This window comes from Asparagus officinalis, chromosome 7 (genome assembly GCF_001876935.1).
Source record: "Asparagus officinalis chromosome 7, Aspof.V1, whole genome shotgun sequence".
In the NCBI taxonomy this organism is placed as follows: Eukaryota; Viridiplantae; Streptophyta; class Magnoliopsida; order Asparagales; family Asparagaceae; genus Asparagus; species Asparagus officinalis.
Genome location: NC_033800.1, coordinates 121,502,699 through 121,522,225, shown reverse-complemented (window position 1 = coordinate 121,522,225; position 19,527 = coordinate 121,502,699).

Sequence of the window (19,527 nt, the reverse complement as noted above, 5' to 3'; positions counted from 1 at the left end):
TGGATAGCCCTCGCCGGAGCTCTTTCTGATATCGTGCCCTCGCGTCGGATCTGATCTCACACGTCGACGTCGACACGTTTGACGAATACACCGAGGCAAGATCTCATGGTTACCTTGTTTTTAATTAATGGTTAATATCGTGTTATTATGATGATTAGATATAGATAAATTATTTTGTGGTAATATTGTTGTTAGTATGATAATTACATATAGTTAAATTATTATTGTGGTTAATACGTATTTTTGAATATCTGCGTGGGATGGTGATTATGAGCGCACTATGAAAATTAGATTAATAATATTGTTAATTGTATTTTTAAGAATTTTGGACATGAAATGACAAGATATGTGTTAAAATTAGAATTTACGAAATTTTATCGAAAATAAATTAATTAAGAAAAATTTACAAAATAGAAAAATATTACTTTTCATGCAGAAAAGAATTATTATATTATAGTATATAAATATTTTCATTTTAAATTAGTTATAACGAGAATAGTTTTAAAGAATAAATTTTCGAAAAAGAATATTATTATTTATGATAGTATGACTGATTGTCGTAGAGCGCAACATTTCATGTGTAAAAAACGTCATTGGTTTCTAGTTTTCTTTTTACCGCATTATTATATTAGACAATACGTAAGTACGGATAATTTGTATGAGAAGTTCGGACATCCTAGTGGTAAGATAATAATGAAGCCCCCTCCCTTATGTATTACATTCATGCTGTAGTATTTTGTTTATGCATTTCATGTTCATTACAACTCTCTTTTCTGCTTCATAAACCTGCGTAATCATGTTTAATATGCCTTACTATATTCATGATCTGTTGATGTGTTGAGAACCTTAGTAGTTCATAACTTAGTGGCCTTGTGCGTCATGAACAGACCTAGCGACACGTGTGAGTGTTGACTGAGTTTAGGTGGTGAACCCGAGTTTAATAAGGATCATGATTGTTGAATTAGAGAATACAAGAGAGTTGGGATGGGGAGGTCCTTGTTCATGTGATCGGATATAGCTGTTGATGTAGCTTCCTGGCTCTCCCCATGATCTAGTGTAGCTTGGTGTTAGTTTGTTGGGTCAAAGTGAAGCCAGTGTAGTAACTTTGGTCCATGAATTAGATATTCACCCGAGTTAAACTTGAGTTCGAGCCAGGTTGAAATCGGATTGCGTGTAGCCTTCTGACCGATCCAGTGTAGCGACGTATTGGGTACACGTAGCGGATTTGTCAACTGTCAGATATCCGGTGATATGAGTGATGACTTTATGTGAGAATTGACTAGTAACTTGTTATAGGATGGATTAGTCGTAGGAATTAGATTACCAGTTAGCTTGAGTACTTCTTTTCGTTCTGATATTAGCAAATGTTCACTTAAATTGCTAGAATTACAGAATCATGTTCCATCATTATTATTGTCATAGCATGGGTCATTAGACCGTTTTATCTGTACATGTGAGATCTTACCGTGTGCCATGCACGCTGACGTACACGTATTTTCTCTGGTGTGCGTCAGACTTAGGAGACGGGCAGGTCCAGCTTGATGTTGAGGCAGAGCCAGTGTATGTCGAGCCAGAGTATCCTTCCATAGAGTGGAAGAACAAACCGAAGCCTAGACGTGTTTTCTTTTCTGTAGTAGTTGATGAACATTAGAACTCGTTATCTTTTCATTCTTTAGTTAGTGTCAGATTTTCGTATTTTTGGTAGTACTTACTTTTTAATGGACTATGTATTTTTATTTCTATCTGGACCTGTTTTGTAATAAGGGTATGTTTGACCCATATTTTATGTCTGGGATGATTTATCATGGATGATATGCTATTTCTTATTCTGGATTGTCTTTCTATTCTTGCTATTGTGATCGGGGACCTGTGATTGAGATTTATGTATTTTACGCTTAACGTATTGGATTGAGAGGAAAAGAAAAAAATAATGATAATATTTCTTCTCAATCTAATACGTCGCGGACTTGTTCACATTCTGATTCCCCGGTAATTTGGAAAATGGGGCGTGACACAAACGATAAGTCTTTAACTAAATAGTGGCCTACCATACAATGTGCCACTATTTTAGGTTTGTCTTTTAAAGAGATGACAAATCAGGGTTCGTCATTGCCCTAACAGAAGAGAAACCATGGTTCATCTTTACCCCAAGAGAAGACAAGCTTCTCCTAGACTCCTATGAGTATACGAGTATAAACTGTTTCCTATCTTTAACGGGAAGTTCCTGAAGAATATTCTTAAGGATAACCCGACCGACTCCAATGGGTATACGAGTATAAACTATTTCCTATCTTTGACGGGAAGTTCCTGGAGAATACTCTTAAGGATAACCCACTAACCTCCAACTGGCATACGAGGCTAAACTGTTCCCTACCTTTGATGGGAAGTTCCAGAAAAATATTCTTAAGGATAACCCGACCGAATCCAACGGGTATACGAGTATAAATTGTTTCCTACCTTTGACGGGAAGTTCCTAGAGGATATCACCCATAATATTCTTAAGGATAACCCGCCAACCTCCAACTGATATACGAGGCCAAACTGTTCCTTATCTTTGACGAGAAGTTCCTAGAGAATATTCTTAAGGATAACCCGAAAACCTCCAACTGGTATACGAGGTTAAACTACTCTATACATCCAAACACCTCAAATGGTTAAGGATAGAGGAGAAATCTTAGCATTAAGCCTAAGAAAAACTCATCAACAACTTACCATTCTATGGGCAAGAGCATGGCTAGTCCAACTCAAACGACAGTTGGTAAAGACAAATCAAGTCTGTTGATAGCTGAGGGTTTGGTAAAAATCCTAATTGGTGATCGTTAGCAGCGACTAAATAATTCAATCTTGCCGAGTTCGATTGGAAGGCACCTTGCTCCGTCTGCATAGTTATCATTTTGTATATCTTCATATACAAAGTGTTCTAGACCCCATATGCCTGATTCAGGTATGAAAACTTTGGAGGGGGTTTTGTAAGCAATAAAAATTACCTTTAATCCCTATCAGAGAAGTTCAGAACAAGACTGGTAAAACCTCACCCGAAAGAGCAAAAAAGGGGGAAACACTAATATCTCTCAAACCATAAGGAATTTGGTGAAACGGAGGTGGCAAACTCCCCCCTCCTCAGAGGTTTGGTTAGCCCCGTCTCGTCGAGATAGGCGATTTTAATATATAATTTGTCCAATTCCGAGTTACAGTTTGAAAGTTACGACCTGTTCTTCGTAGCATGTTCTAGAGCTCGCCTGAAGAGCAATCCTACCTGCAAAGGAGTTTAGCTCGCCTGAAGGCTTCAAGCTTTAAGCTCGCCTGAATGAGGCTGGCTCGCCTGCACAACCTCGCCTACCAAGCTTGCCTGCATATTTGAAGCTCGCCAACAGTTGGGAGCTCGTATTCATGACCCAAGCTCGCATGCACGCTTGAAGCATGCCTGTATGTTTGAAGCTTGCCTACATAAGACTAGCTCGCCCGACAGCTGGGAGCTCACCTAACGATCCCCTTGGGATCTCCTAATGCTTGAAGCTCGCCTACATAATCCAGCCTCGCCTACACAAGCTCGCCTGCACAGCCTCACTTGTAGAGCTCGCCTGACAGTTCGAAGCTCGCCTGCATGATCCAACCTCGCCCGAAGGAAAGTTTGCCTACAAAGCCTAGCCTACAGAGCCTGCTTGACAGCTTGAAGCTTGCCTGCATGATCCAGCCTCGCCTACACAAGCTCGCCTGCATAACCTTACCTGAAGGCCAAGCTCGCCTGCACAGCCTTACCAGCTCTCTTAGCCTCTCACTCGCCCACTTAAAGTATGGGAGCAGTCAAATCCCTTGAATTAAGGAATTGGTTATCCTCATGACCGTACCCAGCACGAGAATAGTCATTTCTTACGATTTAAGGGATTTGGTCATGATTCTCCTCATGGCCATACTTAGTATGGGAATGGTCACTTCTTATGATTTAAGGGAGTGATTACACTCTCCTTCTTCTCTATAAAAGGCCATGAGCAGCCATAGAGAAACGGTCTTAAGACCGACCTCTTTGAGGACGAATTACAGAGAACTCAAGACCATCTTGGCCTCGAGATCAGCCTTGTTCCAGGCACGCTGTCGGCGGAGCCTTGGTCTTTAAAGATCGAACTTCTTTTTATTCAAGAAGACCGGATTCTTGGCATCTTCGGCGTACAAGCACAAGCACTTGTTTGGCGTCGGTTGATCGAACTCATCCAGTCAAGCTTCTACTGTGTACTGAAGCTTCAAGCACTTGTTTAGCCTCTGTTGATTGAACTCACCCAATCAAGCTTTTATTGCGTACTAAAGCTTGCCCGCAACTTCGATCAGATTGTCCAAGGGAAGCAAACTCGGCACGAGCACCGAGGGAGGTGTCCTATCACTACCAAAGACCCCACGTTAAACAAGAAGGGTCTTCCCTCTGCTTTTGTTATAATTTTGATTTATTAGTTTGTAATAAGTTATTATTATCAATACAAACAAAATCCCCATTTTGGGAAATCAAACTTTACTCTTACACTTACAAAGAATGTGTGTGATATTCCATGATCTGCATGAACATGTCCGATTGCTCAAAACTACATGATAAGTTTTATTAGATTCAACCTCCATAATATCTTCTGTTGAATACATGTAAGCAACTTCCATGATGAGTATTATCACTCAATACTATTTTAGCTTTTGGAAATGAGTATCCAGTCCATTTCGCTGCTATAAGCCTTCTTTCATGCATGTGCTCGATGATTTGCTTTCGTATCATCTCCACCAAATGTAAGATTTGTAACATTTGTGCCTCTCTTATTCAACTGTTGAAGGACTCAACAACATTTGAAGTAACATGGACATACTTGTACATAATATAAAAAAACTCATAAGTTTCACATATAAACTGTAACCTTAACAACATAGCTATAAACTTAACAATCAAGCTGTAATCTTAACAACCAATCTTTAACCTTAACAACTAAATTGTAACCTTAACAACCAAGTTGTAACCTTAACAACCAATCCCTTGAAAGTACCCTAATGCCACTAGGAAAGAACCCTAGAGGGGGTGTATAGGATTTATGCTAATCTAATCCGATTTATTCAAAATTAAAAACTAATTAACAAATATATCCTAGCAAATGAGATATGAATAATATATTACCAAGGATATACAGGTTAATACAAGGGTAAATAATCTAAACTAGATAGTGGGCAATATAAACAATAAGCAATATACAAAGGCGATATAAGATATGAACATAAAAATAAGTGCGCCAATGTAATCATAAACAAACGATATGTTCATGGAGTTTGGTCCCCATGACCTATGTCTCCGCTCCTCACCTTGAGGAGATCTCCACTATTACACCGAGTTTTCTATACTTACCCGAAAAACGTTTACACCTCACAATGTCGGTTTTCAATGCTCACCGATTAACGTTCACAATCTCACAATATAACTACACTAACTACCACCTCAAGTGTTGGTCTCTAGTCCGTGTCTCCCTCAAGTGTTAGGAATTACATCCTCTCTCTAGGCATTACCACCTACCTCACTCCTCTTGGGACGACCCCATCTCTCACCACACACTCCTCTTGGTGTACTAGTATATTACAATGTGAACCTCACAATTTAGGCACTCAACAAATGATTGTTCTCTAAACAATATGAGAACTCAATTTAGCACGATTCAAAGTTACAATCTCTCATAACACCAACTACACTATGTATGAAGTACTATAAGCTCAAGTGGGTGTATGTAATAATGAGATTTGATAAAAACAAATAAAACTAAAGTCAATTAAAATCTAGTTTATGGAAATTATAGATAGAAATAGAGTTTAGGAAAACTTCTCTAATAATAACAAGAGAGAGGGAGAAGAGTGAATGCTCAAACACCAAAGGATGATCTCCACTTGCTCTTGTGAAATTTTCTTGACAAACCGAAACTAGAAAAATGCTTAAAAGCTTTTTAAACAAACTTAAACCAAACTTCAAATCCTTGTTAAACTTTCTTAAAACATTCTCTTGGTTTGTAGAACTAAGGATATGTGGGGGTATTTATAGGAACCCCGATTTAAGGGATTTGGTCATGATTCTCCTCATGGCCATACTTAGTATGGGAATGGTCACTTCTTATGATTTAAGGGAGTGATTACACTCTCCTTCTTCTCTATAAAAGGCCATGAGCAGCCATAGAGAAACGGTCTTAAGACCGACCTCTTTGAGGACGAATTACAGAGAACTCAAGACCATCTTGGCCTCGAGATCAGCCTTGTTCCAGGCACGCTGTCGGCGGAGCCTTGGTCTTTAAAGATCGAACTTCTTTTTATTCAAGAAGACCGGATTCTTGGCATCTTCGGCGTACAAGCACAAGCACTTGTTTGGCGTCGGTTGATCGAACTCATCCAGTCAAGCTTCTACTGTGTACTGAAGCTTCAAGCACTTGTTTAGCCTCTGTTGATTGAACTCACCCAATCAAGCTTTTATTGCGTACTAAAGCTTGCCCGCAACTTCGATCAGATTGTCCAAGGGAAGCAAACTCGGCACGAGCACCGAGGGAGGTGTCCTATCACTACCAAAGACCCCACGTTAAACAAGAAGGGTCTTCCCTCTGCTTTTGTTATAATTTTGATTTATTAGTTTGTAATAAGTTATTATTATCAATACAAACAAAATCCCCATTTTGGGAAATCAAACTTTACTCTTACACTTACAAAGAATGTGTGTGATATTCCATGATCTGCATGAACATGTCCGATTGCTCAAAACTACATGATAAGTTTTATTAGATTCAACCTCCATAATATCTTCTGTTGAATACATGTAAGCAACTTCCATGATGAGTATTATCACTCAATACTATTTTAGCTTTTGGATCTTCTGTTGAATACATGTAAGCAACTTCCATGATGAGTATTATCACTCAATACTATTTTAGCTTTTGGAAATGAGTATCCAGTCCATTTCGCTGCTATAAGCCTTCTTTCATGCATGTGCTCGATGATTTGCTTTCGTATCATCTCCACCAAATGTAAGATTTGTAACATTTGTGCCTCTCTTATTCAACTGTTGAAGGACTCAACAACATTTGAAGTAACATGGACATACTTGTACATAATATAAAAAAACTCATAAGTTTCACATATAAACTGTAACCTTAACAACATAGCTATAAACTTAACAATCAAGCTGTAATCTTAACAACCAATCTTTAACCTTAACAACTAAATTGTAACCTTAACAACCAAGTTGTAACCTTAACAACCAATCCCTTGAAAGTACCCTAATGCCACTAGGAAAGAACCCTAGAGGGGGTGTATAGGATTTATGCTAATCTAATCCGATTTATTCAAAATTAAAAACTAATTAACAAATATATCCTAGCAAATGAGATATGAATAATATATTACCAAGGATATACAGGTTAATACAAGGGTAAATAATCTAAACTAGATAGTGGGCAATATAAACAATAAGCAATATACAAAGGCGATATAAGATAAGGGTAAATAATCTAAACTAGATAGTGGGCAATATAAACAATAAGCAATATACAAAGGCGATATAAGATATGAACATAAAAATAAGTGCGCCAATGGGGCAATATAAACAATAAGCAATATACAAAGGCGATATAAGATATGAACATAAAAATAAGTGCGCCAATGTAATCATAAACAAACGATATGTTCATGGAGTTTGGTCCCCATGACCTATGTCTCCGCTCCTCACCTTGAGGAGATCTCCACTATTACACCGAGTTTTCTATACTTACCCGAAAAACGTTTACACCTCACAATGTCGGTTTTCAATGCTCACCGATTAACGTTCACAATCTCACAATATAACTACACTAACTACCACCTCAAGTGTTGGTCTCTAGTCCGTGTCTCCCTCAAGTGTTAGGAATTACATCCTCTCTCTAGGCATTACCACCTACCTCACTCCTCTTGGGACGACCCCATCTCTCACCACACACTCCTCTTGGTGTACTAGTATATTACAATGTGAACCTCACAATTTAGGCACTCAACAAATGATTGTTCTCTAAACAATATGAGAACTCAATTTAGCACGATTCAAAGTTACAATCTCTCATAACACCAACTACACTATGTATGAAGTACTATAAGCTCAAGTGGGTGTATGTAATAATGAGATTTGATAAAAACAAATAAAACTAAAGTCAATTAAAATCTAGTTTATGGAAATTATAGATAGAAATAGAGTTTAGGAAAACTTCTCTAATAATAACAAGAGAGAGGGAGAAGAGTGAATGCTCAAACACCAAAGGATGATCTCCACTTGCTCTTGTGAAATTTTCTTGACAAACCGAAACTAGAAAAATGCTTAAAAGCTTTTTAAACAAACTTAAACCAAACTTCAAATCCTTGTTAAACTTTCTTAAAACATTCTCTTGGTTTGTAGAACTAAGGATATGTGGGGGTATTTATAGGAACCCCAAAGCTAAGAGAAAACAAGGCAAAAAGCCCAAAAATCCAAATCTGTAAAAGGCTAAAAATTTAGCCGTTACAACATCAGTCGAATGGCGGCTTTCATCAGTCGCCTGATGAGCTGACCATTAGAGGTATTTTCTAGCTCATCAGTCGACTGACGGACCTTATTAGTCGACAGGTCAGTTGACCAAAATAAAACAAAAACTTTTGGCAACTAAGGCACATTCATCAGTCGACTGAACACATTCATCAGTCGACTGATAACACTGTATCAGCCTGATTAAAATAGAAAATCTGATTTTCAAACCTCTTTTAAAAATAGTAAATAAAATCAAAAAAATGTAAAACTTTGGGAAATGATTGTAGACATGATAATACACATGCTACAAAAACTGGTTTTCAAAAACCACTTTCCATTTGAGAAATCTCTTCATTTAATAAAATGGTTCAAAACATGAAAATGAAACATATTTGTTTTGACATTTTGACTTCACCATGTTTTGAAACTTCATAAACATATTTTATAGACTTAATAAAAGATGTATATTATGCTTGTTAAGTCTATAAACTAGAATACACTATTTTCAACCAATAAAATGTGTGTGTATATGATATTGAGCTTAAAGTATCTAACACACATAATATAAAACCTAAACTAAATATATCCAAGCTTGTGATCTTCAACGAAGCTCTATCTTGGTACACTTGTAGATGAAGCTTAAACTTGGATCTTCAACTTGAATTGTATTGCTTCACCCACTATTCCGCTAACCTCAATCGGATATTATCGTTATGACGCAATTCCATCCATCCTCTAACATATTTTTTACCTAGAATAAATACAAAACATAAACACTAGGCAAACAACATTAGTTAAAAATTATTTGTTAATCATCATCAAAACAAAAGGACCCAACATCCCTAACCTTCACAACTAAGCTGTAACGTTAACACCTATGTTATAACCTTAATAACCAACTCATAAGGAAAATAAAGTGTTTAAAATACTTACACATTTTCTGGAGAAGTTTAGGTGTTCTAATAAGTTGAGGAATCGTCAGCTAAGGTAGCATATAAGTTTTTGTTTGTAAATCCATTACGAAGGCAACACTCAAACATCAAGATCAAGTTGTTGTCATTTTTAATTATAAAACTAATTTTTTCCCTTTCAGATATGAATTTTAGTGAAAAAGATTTAATGAGAGTTTAAGCTTTTCGAGCACTTGATACTTCAAGCTAATGATTTCTATAGAGTCATTGATAACTATGAAAAATACTATCACCCTCTTTATTAGTTTTTGTGTTTGTAACCATGTAAAGGAGGGATCTTTTCATCATTATGAAGAAAAGTAGTTGAAGAAGTAAAGAGGATTTATGGAGGAGATTCAAATGGTCAGGAGAGAGTGGTTGAAGAAGTAAAGAGAATTTATAGGGGGAGAAAGAGGTAGAAGATAGTTAGAATTTGAAGGAAACTAGTGTTTTCCCCTCCAAAACCCATTTTTAATCATCAATAATGCCTACAGTGACATCTCTCTGACAACCAGATCCCGTCTGCACCCTGATAGCTAGAGAGAGAAAGAGGATATTTTGAACTTCGCATGTTTGAAAGTACATGTAATGGGTTTAATTTCAGCTGGAGGGCTAACAGATTAGTGGTTTTGATTTTGTGGGTTTTGGAAGCTTTGAAAAAGTCTTGGGAGGGAGAGAGTATTTCTTGTTATTTTGAGGGCTAGAAGCAAATTTCCCTTAATCCACATGCACCGATTCCCCAACATTCCAAAACCAACATTCATCCTCTACTCTATCACAAAACATAACTTCCTCCAAAATCCACCAACATTTGAGATCCCAGTCTTCCCAATCCTAAAGAATAAAGTCATGAAATCATGTTCAAGATAATTTTCACCAACAATAATAGACAAGATTTCAATTTAAGACACTCATCTCCAGGGTCTAAAATTGAATCAACTTTTAGGGTATTGAAAAATCGTTTCAAGATCCTATCTGCAAAGCCACATTACCCTTTTTCTACTCAAGTTGATATAGTTATTGCATGTATTATACTTCATAACTATATCGCCATAAAAGATCCGGGAGATGAATTGTTGCATGAGGATAATTTCATTGAATAGGATGGTGATGAAATAGCTACTGAGGGTAAAGAAGGTGTTGTTGATTTTACTCAAACTATGACACAAAGAGAGTAAAGAGATTTAAGAAATGAATGAAGAGCAAAGAGGGATCAAATTGCAATTGAAATGTGGGAAGATTATTGTAATAAATATCATGGTGGAGACACAACCGAGATTGGGATGTAATTTAAGTTATATTTTTTTATGTATTATGTACTCATTGATATATTGTCTACTATCTCTATATACTCGTTGATATTATTATACTCATGGATAAATGAGTATATTATCTTTATGAATGCTATTTTTCGATATGTGCACTCTATTATTGTACTAACATAAGGTTTGAATTTTATTATTTGTATGTTTTCATTTGTAGCAATCAGGCATGGCAGACTTTGATGACAGTGATAAATTCAATGATACTCCACTTAGAACACCTAGAACACCCACTTATCCATACTTCCCGACTCCTCCACCACCCACTACACTACCATTCCCTCCAACCCAATACATTGCTCCACCTTCTTATCCATCTTACAATCCTTATAATATTAACTAAACTTTTATGACTCAACAACCAATGTCATATATGAATATGCTTAACAGTGGCCACTCACTTATGCATACTTCCCTCAGTACCCACTTAGGTGAGACTCATTCTTTGAAGAGGCTAATTGTAATTGATCTTGAGGATGAAGCTACCTCACCAACCAAAAGCAAGAAGCCGGCAGTTGCTAAAAGAAAAATTCAACCAAAAGTCTTCAACAAGAAAGAGAATACAAGGGGGGTGCCTAATCCTAAATGGACTATAGAGAATGATGATGTGTTAATCCCCTTCCTTGCTCAGATGGTGAAGGATGGTCTCAAAGTTGACAAAAACTTTAAGGTGCTCGCATATCGAAAAGCTAAAGAGGAGGTCAACAAGAAGTATAGCAGTGAGTTCACAAAGGAAAATATCATGAACCATGTTAAGTGCTTGATGGGTAAATATTTTGATATGCGCACTGTCATGATTCACAAACTAAGATTGTTACAATGGATCCAGATTATTTTGATAGGTGGACACATGTAATATTTTTATTAAATAAGCAAACTTTGAATATTTACTTATGAGTAAACTAATTTTACAATTTTTCATTGTATAGGACAAAAATAACAATAGCTCTAGGTTGAAGGAGTATTTGAACACTCCTCTCATTCACTATGAGAACTTGTGTTATATCACGGGAGATGACCAAGCAAAGGGTGATCTTACCAAAGATATGACTGAAAAGGTTGGCTCTAGGCAACATGATATAGTTGATGAGGATTATGTCGATCTTAGTCATAATGAGGTTGCTTTGTCCTCTGTTCGCGGTGAAAAATCATGTCTTTCTTCATCATTGATTCCATTGCAAATTCTTGTAATAGTTTATCGATTACAAAGATCCGGTCTTTTTATAAGATCCGGTTACAACGAGATCAAAAAAAGAAATAAAAATTACAACTTTCTCCTTATTTGTCGAACGAATCGCAAGATCCTGTTTTGCGGTCTCTTGCTTTGTGTGGGTTCTTTGCCTGCGCCGGGGTTTATCTGTGGACCACCGCGAGATCTAGATCCGATCAGATCTAAGCAGTACGACGGGTATTATTCCACAAAGGAAATAATAGCCGGGGAGGATTGATTCACCAAGGAAACAATCGTCCAAGTCTCGGGATCTAAGACCAAGCTTAGATCCGGAGTACGTCTGCGTAGATCTGAGATCCGGTCCTCTCGAACACCTGCCTTTTTTGGCGTTGACGATCGCTGAGCACCAGATCTGGAAGAGTGAGTCCCCGAAGTCCCAAAGCTCCAATCTTTTTTAAGTTTCGAGTCTTGAATCCGGTAGAGCTTCGCCTCTAAAATTTCCAACCCTTGAACAAATGAACCAAGTGGCCTATTTATAGGCTCTCTTTACTGTGCCCACGCACAGGACACTGTCGGCCACCTATAGCCACCGAGCCACCCATGGGTGGCTCGGCTTTGGCCGAGCCACCGATGGGTGGCTCGGCTTTGGCCGAGCCCCCTTAGGCATGGTTGTTTTGTCGTTTTCCGCTCTTGGTCCTATCCGTGATTCGGTTTTGTGGTTGATTCATCCAGACTTGATTCGTTGATCTGATTTGGCAGTAGATCCGATTCCTGATTTGGCAGTAGATCCACTTTTGAGTTCGAGTCCGAAACTGATCTTGATTCGATCGTGATTCGTACGAGTCTGCCCTTGGTTGGATGACTCGTTGACTCTTCAACACTTGGCTTGATTCCGAACGTGAATGGATGTATTCCGTTGCTTGCGTGCGATTAGTCAATCTCGTTGCCTCGTTGGTTTGTCGGTTTGTGCCGAGCTGAGCTAAGGGACCTATAAGCAATTTTATATGCCTACAGATACCCCCTCCAAAGTATTTCAGTCTCGTTCTTTTATAGAAGAGTCTGGAATACTTTGGATATGATTGTCCCAACCTTCAGTCGGTGTAACGGGACCTTGGAATGACTTCCGCTCTTGATTCCTTCAATTCTCCATGCTATTCGGTGCTTTGTCGAATGTCTGAAAGAGTTTCGGTGCTGCATTTATTGTCTGACCGTTGTCGGAATTTTGAACTTTGAAGTCGTTTCCTAATTTTCTGATCTTTAGCTCGTGCTCGTTGGTTCAACATAGCATTGATCATCGATTGTTGACGTTGCGACGCGTTGTCTGGCGTCGTGTTGTTGAGTTATCCTTAAGAATATTTATGAAAACATTCTCCAGGAACTTCTCAACAAAAATTGTTGAGTTATCCTTAAGAATATTTATGAAAACATTCTCCAGGAACTTCTCAACAAAAATTAGGGAACAATTTATACTCATATACCTTATTGGAGTAAACAATTTATACTCATATACCTTATTGGAGTATTTAAGAAGCAGTTTATACTCGTATACTTTTCGGAGTACTAAGAAGCAGTTTATACTCGTATACTTTATTGGAGTACTGATTGCAACGCATTGATAGGCGTTGACCTTTTGATCACAACGCGTTGACTGGCGTTGACACTGATTGCAACGCATTGATAGGCGTTGACCTTTTGATCACAACGCGTTGACTGGCGTTGACCTAGGGTCACGCGTTGTTCGGCGTTGACCTTAGGGTTTTGAACGTCGTACGTTGGCTTTTTGATTGCAACGCGTTGACTGGCGTTGATCTAGGGTTACGCGTTGTCCGGCGTTGACCTTAGTGTTTTGAACGTCATACGTTGAATTTTTGATCGCAACGCGTTGACTAGCGTTGACCTAGGGTTACGCGTTGTCCGGCGTTGACCTTAGGGTTTCAAACGTCGTTGGATGCTCAAGTCACGAGACCAACTAATGAAGCTGATGCGTCAGTGACCCTCGTATTTATAGGATTTTTGGCAAACCCTCAGCCTTCAACGGGTTTGATGCGCCTTTACCGACTACCGTTTGAGTCGGGCTAGCATGCGGATTGTTTAAGTCCGTTCCGCATGTGACGTTAAGCTAAAAGAGTTAACCCTTTTAGTGCTACGATATTGAATACGTAGACTTCGTCTTTCTCTTGTGAAAAGACTAAACAGCAACGTGTATGAGACGTTGACTTAGGATTTTTGGCAAATCCTCAGCCTTCAACGGATTTGATTAGCCTTTACCGACTACCGTTTGAATCGGGCTTACATGCGGATTGTTTCAAGTCCATTCCGCATGTAACGTTGTGCTAAAGGAATGAACTCCCTTAGACTTGATGCTACGACTTCGAATACGTAGACTTCGTCTTTCTCACGGGAATAGACTACCCGGCGACGTGTGTTAGGCGTTGACTTTAGGATTTTTGGCTAATCCCTAGCCTTTAACGGGTTTGATTAGCCTTTACCGACTACCGTTTGAATCGGGCTAGCATGCGGATTGTTTAAGTCCATTCCGCATGTAACGTTGTGCTAAGAGAGTGAATTCTCTGAGACTTTGTGCTATGATGTTGAATACATAGGCTTCGCCATTGTTACGGGAATAGGCTACCCGGCAACGTGTATTAGACGTTGACTTATCCCTACTTAGGCTTCGGGATAAAATACCCCAGACTGGTATTCCGGTGTCTTTTTCAATCGGTAAAAGACTAAACCGGCGGCGCGTGTTAGGCGTCGGCATATCCTTTCTTAGGATTCGAGATGAAATTCCCCATGCGTGTAATGCATGGATTTTGGTGTTATTAATAACAACCTGCCACAATGTTGAATATGTGGACGGGTGTTCTTTTTAGCGGTTAAGAACTAACCGGCAGCGCAGGTTATGCGCAGACTTATCCTTACTTAGGTTTCAGGATAGAATACCCCAGTATCGAACTCTGGTGTCTTTTTGTACGGAAAAAGACTAAACCGGCGGCGTGTGTTAGGCGTCGGCATATCCTTTCTTAGGATTCAGGATGAAATTCCCCATGCGTGTAAGGCATGGATTTTGGTGTTATTAATAACAACCTGCCACAATGTTGAATATGTGGACGGGTGTTCTTTTTAGCGGTTAAGAACTAACCGGCAGCGCAGGTTATGCGCAGACTTATCCTTACTTAGGTTTCAGGATAGAATACCCCAGAATCGAACTCTGGTGTCTTTTTGTACGGAAAAAGACTAAACCGGCAGCACGTGTTAGGTGTTGACTTATCCATACTTAGGATTCGGGATAAAATTCCTTGTACCCGTGAGGCACAGATTTTGGGAGTTGAATAAGACGGTGTCTTCTCTTGGGGCAAAGACGAACCCGAAATAGGAGAGGAAGAATTTTATATTCTATCTCCCGACACTGAAGAAGAAAAATTTTATATTCTATCTTCAGCTGGAAAGGAGACTCGAGGTGGGATCTCCACCCCCAGAATCCGGAAAGGTGAAACTGAGAGTGGGATCTCCACTCCAATAATCGAAAAGATTCAGATAACCCTAACTGTCGGAAGGTTTGATTACCGATCTAAAGTTGAATTTCTCGTTTATCGAGAGTGAATTGTGGTTTTGGTCCTAACTGTAAGAAGGTTTGACCAATTGGGAGGTTTGAGACGATCCTAACTGTAGGAAGGTTTGATCGCTCGACTTGTGGACCTCTCGTTCATTGGAGGAATCGAGAGGGGATTTTGACTGTGGTCCTAACTGTAAGAAGGTTTGACCAATCAGGAGTTTGAGATGACCCTAATTGTAGGAAGGTTTGATTACTCGATTTATGGACCTCTCGTTCATTGGGGGAATCGAGAGGGGATTTTGGTTTTGGTCCTAACTGTAGAAAGGTTTGACCGAATGGGAATATTATGTCCAGACTCTAACAATGAGAGTGTTGAGTACACAGACGCGGTGAGAATTTGAATGGGAACTCTTATTCATTACCTTGCTATGGTTTTGGGAACTTCCCGTTACATAAATTGTCCACCCCCAGTTTCCTTTACGGAACTGGTTCGGACATTATTCTCAGTTACATGACCGGGTTATCCTTAAGAATATTAATGTAATATTCTCCAGGAACTTCCCGTCAAAAGGAATGAAACAGTTTAGACTCATATACATGTTGGAGTATCAGAGAGCGGTTTAACCTCTTATACCGGTCGGAGGATTGAGAAACACTTTATACTCGTATACTCTTTGGAGTTTTGCCGTTCTCGATTGGCTTACCTTAGCGTTATGACGCCGGCTTCAACCAAGGTCTGAATGCTATTCTTGAGAGTAAAGCAATCCTTGGTGGGATGAACGACCCTCCTGTGGTATGCACAGTACTTTGGGTCCGTAGTGTTGTCAGCTTCCTCCTGATTTGTGATAGGTGGTAGCTTGATCTTGTTACCTTCAAGGAGGGATTCGAAGATGGTTGGAACGTCTTCGTCCTTGAAAGAGTACTCTTTTTGGAGTCTCGGACCCGAAGTCTTTTGCTGCCTTCGAGATTGCTATGGTGACGCTTGATTAGCACCACCAGCAGCTGCAGGTGCCTTGCCCTTACCACGAGAAGCGAAGTTTGAGTTCAGCGGATTAACCGTTGGTTGGTTCCTCTCGGCCTTCTTCCTTCTAAGGAATCGCTCCGCTTGCTCCCCTCGAACCTTCAGATCCTTCCAAGTGTCAGACGGTGCTGTCCCCATTGCTTCCAATACGTCTAAGGACAGATTATTATGGCAGGTCTAGAGAATAAATTCCTCGGTGATCGGGTCCCGGCAATTCATCGCTTTGTTCCGGAACCTTTTGACGAAGGTGTCGACTAACTCCTCATCCTTCTGCTTCTCATCGAGCAATGATCCGATAGATATCTCGGTGTCGTCGTCGAAGAAGTTAGCGAGGAATTTTGTCTCCATGTCGTCCCAGCTATTTACGCTTCCTGGCTTGAGGCGGCGATACCAATCGAAGGCGGCTCCGCGAAGAGTGCCGACGAATGACCGCACCATCAGAGGCTCATTGTCGGAAATAATACCCAGGTACGATTTGAAATAAATCAAATCCTGAGTGGGGGAACCCTTCCCATCAAACGGCGTAAAGTTAATCAGACTAAACTTCGCCGGATAGGGGATTGATTCCCATTCTCGTGGGTATGAACAAGGAATGCCCGTCTTCTTCACCTCTTGAGCGGAGATCAATGTGTTGATTTTGCTCTCGAGGTTTTTGATCTTCAAGTCTTCACTTGTATCTTCGTTGGCATCCTCATTACCACCCCCTGCATTGACGGGAGGGTTATTGGCATTGTGAGCTTCATCCCTATCCGTGTGCTCCTCTTCCTGAACAACCTGGTTACGGCGGCTTGGTTCACCTCGCTAGTTCGTCAGTGCCTGAATTTGTTGCTCATGCATCTCTCTCATAGTCTGCATGACCATCTGCATCTCGAACCTAAAGCTTTCCTGTTGTTTGGCTATGGCATCTTCGAGCATCTTGCCCACTTGTTCCACGCTTATCATGAATGACTCGCGGGGTTGTCCATCGCTGGATACCGTGTTATCTGATGTGACAGCAGAGCAGGAATCCGATTCTTCATCTTCCGACGATAATCTTGTCCGAATCCTACCATAAGTTCCTTCTGCGATGGCTCCAGACTACAGACGGGTTAGACGCCGGGATGCTTTCATAATCGACTCGAGATTATCTCGTGACGAGGTCTCTTTGCTTGTCATATTAGCGGTGACCCTCGGGAATTCTCCATCTTCAACCACCGTCCTTCTTTGCCAAAAACGCCTATGCCTTGGTTTTGGCGTCTCCGCTTTAAGTCTCTCAAAAACTGAAACTCTTTCGGGGACTGCCTTAATGCAGTTGCATTCAGACAATACCGCCCGAATGAGTTTGGAACAGGGGCATTGAGTTTCCTGTTCTCGGGGAATCCTCTTCCTGGTTCTATTCGTACCCCCAGCACGAAAGTACAACTCGTCATTTTGACAGTCGGAGTAACCTATCGTGTGCGGGCACGACTTCTAAGGTATAACACTATCACTATCAGATGATAATGTTTCCATCTGAGGTTGGATTGCCTTCTTTGGGTTTTCAAAAGTTACACGCCTCGAAACGTGCCTTTGTGGGCGCGAGTCTTCAGCGTGCTCTTGGACTTCGATGCGCAAGTTGGTGAGCGCAGCTGCCTTGAGTTCTTTGTTATACTGGAGGTGACGACGACCCCCAGCGTGTTGAGTCGTTCTGGGCTTCTTCATCAGGCCCAAACGCTCGTGAACTGGAGCTTTGCCTCTCTCGTCGGGAATTGGACCGAGGCGCTCCAAGACTGGCTTTCTCCTTCGGGAGGATTCTGCATGATCTCCCGGAGTAGCTATGGGAATTCTCAGCGACTTAGCTTGGTTCGCCGGAGGTTGAACTGTCAGGGACTGCAGTTGCTGCTTTTTGGTCTGAACCGCCGCTTCAGACTTCGGCCTCCAAACTTTGCGAGTTGGTGGCGGCTTCTTGGCTACCTCTTTCTGCAGCTTTCTACGGGCTTCTTCAGCTTGAGCCCGTGCCTGTGCTGATAGTGCGCGGCGCTTGCGAATGCGCTCCTCCAGCATCGATCGGTTCCGTTTGACATGGACCCATTCCATTGTTGGCGGCTTGGAGGAACCACCATTCGTTGATCGTCGAGGCTGCTTGCCTCTTTTGTTCTTCAGATCCACATTGTAGCGGATCCCGTCAACTGACTCCATGGCCTTTGCGAATCGTTTCGCTAGGCGTTGACGTTGCCTTTGGCGGGCTCTCTTTGAGAGAGTCATCACGCCCTCTGTGGCAGAAGAGTTGGCCAGAGAAGATCTGACTTGGTTGGAAACTTGAGGAATCTCACCCGATGCGACTTTGGCATCAAACGGGGTGAGATCTTCGTTGGTGGCTTCGACTTCTTCATACCAACGAACCTTTCTCCTGGAGGAGAACTTCTGGGATTTTTTGGAGCGGGGGGAGGTAGATCTGGACGAGGATGAAAGGTACTCCTCGAACTTGGTCTGATCGAACTCGTATTCGACCTCCTCCACGACCGGGATTGAGATCCGCGGCTGCGACGCATCGATCTTGTCAGCGAGATCTATCGGCTCCCACTGTGGTCGCCAGATTGTTCGCGGAAAAAAATTGTTTGCTTCTTTCATTGATTCCATTGCAAATTCTTGTAATAGTTTATCGATTACAAAGATCCGGTCTTTTTTAGATCCGGTTACAACGAAAATCAAATACCAAAAGAAATAAAGAAAATTACAAACTTTCTCCTTATTGTCGAACGAATCGCCAAGATCCTGTTTTGCGGTCTCTTTCTTTGTGTGGGTTCTTTGCCTGCGCCGGGGTTTATCCGTGGACCACCGCGACAATCTAGATTCCAGATCAGATCTAAGCAGTACGACGGCGTATTATTCCACAAAGGAAATAATAGCCGGGAGGATTGATTCACCAAGGAAACAATCGTCAAGTCTCGGGATTCTAAGACCAAGCTTAGATCCGGAGTACGTCTGCGTTAGATCTGAATCCGGTCCTCTCAACACCTGCCTTTTT